Consider the following 3107-nt stretch of genomic DNA (forward strand, 5'->3'; position numbering starts at 1 on the left):
TAAGAATGAATCCACACGAGCATACTGGCCCCTTATTGGGTAGACCTCCAGGCAATTATGTGCCCATGTCTAAAACAGTCATCTGTACTGTCCTTAAAGGAAATGTTCATATGTTACATCTGCCAAAATGATTATACCTGGCCCTGGTCTAATTCTATAATGTATGTTCCAAAGACCAGAAAGTTCTAGGGATGGCTAGTATTGGCACATTGGCTGTGTTTTCCAGGCCATCTTCTAAAATTGCCTTATTCTGATCTTCTCAAAGGGTAACTGAGTTCAGTCTAAAGTTGATGCCTGTGCTGGGTAGGACACACGGCATCAGACTTCCTCCATCACACCTCAGCTGGTCTTCATCCCGTATTAGCACATCTGCCCCTTGGAAAGCCAGAGTACCATGGCCAGAGTAGAGCAACTCTTGTCATCCCAGCACTAAGAGAAAAAGAAAGAAAAACAAAGAAAATAAGTCACTTTTTGCTGTGGAGAAACTTTTTTAAAATAGTAGTTAATATTATTCCCAAATTAAAGTACAATCTAAGAAGCCATATAACAGAACACAAATGGCCCATGATTTTTTTGGTGTTTGTTTTTTATCTTGATTTTGTTCATTTGTTTTTATTTTTATTTATTTTATTTCATTGGTTACCTAGACCACTTTTGATTAAGAAAACTGTAGAAAGTTAGTAACTGCTACAAGTGGACAGCAGGTCGTGGCATGTGTCAATTTTCTACAGAGTCCTGCTTTACGGGGTAACTGAGTGTACTGCTCAGGGCTCTGCTCAAACTTGCTAAAATCCCTCATGGCAGATTTTAGTCCACAGGTCGCTTTTCCCCATATTTCTTCATAAACTCTTCAACATTCTTAGAGATTTTGTATAGTCCTTAGAGTAGTCTTCAGCTAGGTCAGCCCGGAGTGGGTTCTCAGGTTGGGAGTCATTCACCAGTGCTTTGAGGGAATGGACGGCTTGGTCAGTCTTGGTCTTGGCGGCTAGCTTCCAGTTTTCAGCACTAATTCTGGCAAACAGACCCACCCCTTCTCATCAATGTTAGGGTGGTAGATCTTTGTTTTAAATGGGCTCTTGGGCCCCCATGGAACTGGATCAGGCCCTCTGGATAAGTGAGATAGCCGATTAGCTTGAACTGTTTGGGAGGCCCCCAGGCAGTGAGACCGGGACCTGTCCTTAGTGCATGAGTTGGCTTTTTGGAGCCTGGGGCCTATGCTGAGACACTGTGCTCAGCCTGAGTGAAGGGAGGAGAGGACTGGACCTGCCTGGACTAAATCTACCAGGCTGAGCTGAATCCCCAGGGGAGTGGGTGGATTGGGGGAGGGCAGAGGGGGGTGGGAGGAGGGAGGACAGGGGGAATCCGTGGCTGATATGTAAAATTAAATTAATTATAAAATTTAAAATAAATAAATAAATGGGCTCTTGGGTGGTTTGAATGGACACTCTTCCGGGAAGTTGATTTCATCATATGGAGGGTTGTCCTACATCAGCCTCCTGCTGGCCGCCATCTTGGATCTGGTGCCAGGACATTTTTTAATAAACAAGAGATTTCTCTTTCTCATGTGATGAGCTTTGTATGTTAAATCCAGAGCTCCTACAATTCAGTGAGTGCATAAAAGAACTAGCATCCTTCAACTTGCCTGCTCTCACCTACAGGCTGGAGGTACCATGCTCTTGATTACAATGGCAAGGGAGGTATGAGAGAAAAGTTTCCTTATGAGACCTTGTCTTCTAAATTGAAAACAATTCCAGTTGCAGGAGAGATGCAGAAATAATCCAGGATACTAAAACACCTTTCACCTAGAATCATCAGTTGTAGTTAATTTAATGCATTTTTTTCTCATATAATATATCCTGATTATGGTTTTCCCTCTCTCTACCCTCCCAGGTCCTCCCCACCTCCCTTCCCATTCAGATCCACCGCCTTTTTCTGCCTCTCATTAAAAAACAAACAGGCTTCTAAGGGATAATGAAACAAAAACTAACGCCTCGTAATAGGACAGTTCAAGTCAACAGACGGAAGAGAACCCCCAAAAGGCACAAGAGACAGATGTAGATGCAGAGATCCACTTGTTCACAAACTCAGAAATCCTATCAAAACACGGATATTAAAAAAAGACTTGTCCCAGTGTTTTGAGACAAGACACCCCCAAAGATTCCAGTGAGTTTGCTTTCTGTCGGCCATCTACTGCTGGGCATGCAACCTACTCTTAGTGAGAATCTCTGGGAGGAAGCTAAATTTCATTTGCAAGTGGTTATCAACTGGAGATTGCTTCTGGCTTAGGGGTGGCGGCATGTGTTCACTTCCTCTCTCAGCTCTGGGACCCCATCTGGCCCAGACCTGTGCAGACCCTGTGCATGCTGCCTAAGTCTCTGTGAGTTCAATATGTGCATCATTCCTGTTAACTTAAAGGTCCTTCTTTCCTTGGTTCCTCCATCCCCTCTGGCTCTTACACTCCTCCTCCTCTCCCACAGGATTCCCTGAGCCCTGAAGGGTAAGATTTGATTGAGACATCCCATTTAGAACTGAGAGTTCCAGGGTCTCTCACTCTGCATAACATCTGGCTGTTGGTCTCTGTGTTTGTTTCCATCTGCTGCAGGAGGAAGCGTCTCTACTGAGGGCTGAGCAAGGCCTATGAGTCTATCATTAGGAATCATTTTATTGCTTTGTTCCCTTAGTAGAGCAGTAGTAGTTTCTTTTCCCCTGGGTCCCTGGGCTGTCTAGTCTCAGTTTCTTGGTCGCCAAGCAGCATTGGGTGTGGATTCCATCTCGTGGAGTGGGCCTTAAGTCAAATCAGATATTGGTTGGTTGCTCCCACAAGCTCTGTGCCACTGTTGTACGAGCATATCATCCGGGCAGGACAAAATTGTAAATAAAAACCCTTTGTAGCTTTGTTGGTGTTTATGTTTCTCCTTTGGTAGTGTGCAGAGGACCCTCCTGTACTAAAGATGCTAGAACGTAGGGATGAAGGTTCTGTGTAGGCACTAGCTCCACTTCACCATGTTCAATGATTGGTGTAGATGTGTTCTTCAGCAATAGGGCCTTGCCTTCAGGCCTTGCCATGGTGAGCAACATAGTCTTGGCAACACCCTGGTTTGTTTGGG

The 3107-nt window shown here is 44.7% G+C and overlaps 1 pseudogene; it reads right to left on the minus strand.

Moving 5' to 3' along the window:
• Positions 1-807: 807 nt before the first annotated feature.
• On the minus strand, positions 808-1510 carry LOC128119796 (ubiquitin-conjugating enzyme E2 L3-like; annotated as a pseudogene).
• Positions 1511-3107: the final 1597 nt, after the last annotated feature.

This window comes from Peromyscus californicus, unplaced genomic scaffold, assembly GCF_007827085.1.
Source record: "Peromyscus californicus insignis strain IS unplaced genomic scaffold, ASM782708v3 Scaffold_24__1_contigs__length_46423439, whole genome shotgun sequence".
Classification (NCBI taxonomy): Eukaryota; Metazoa; Chordata; class Mammalia; order Rodentia; family Cricetidae; genus Peromyscus; species Peromyscus californicus.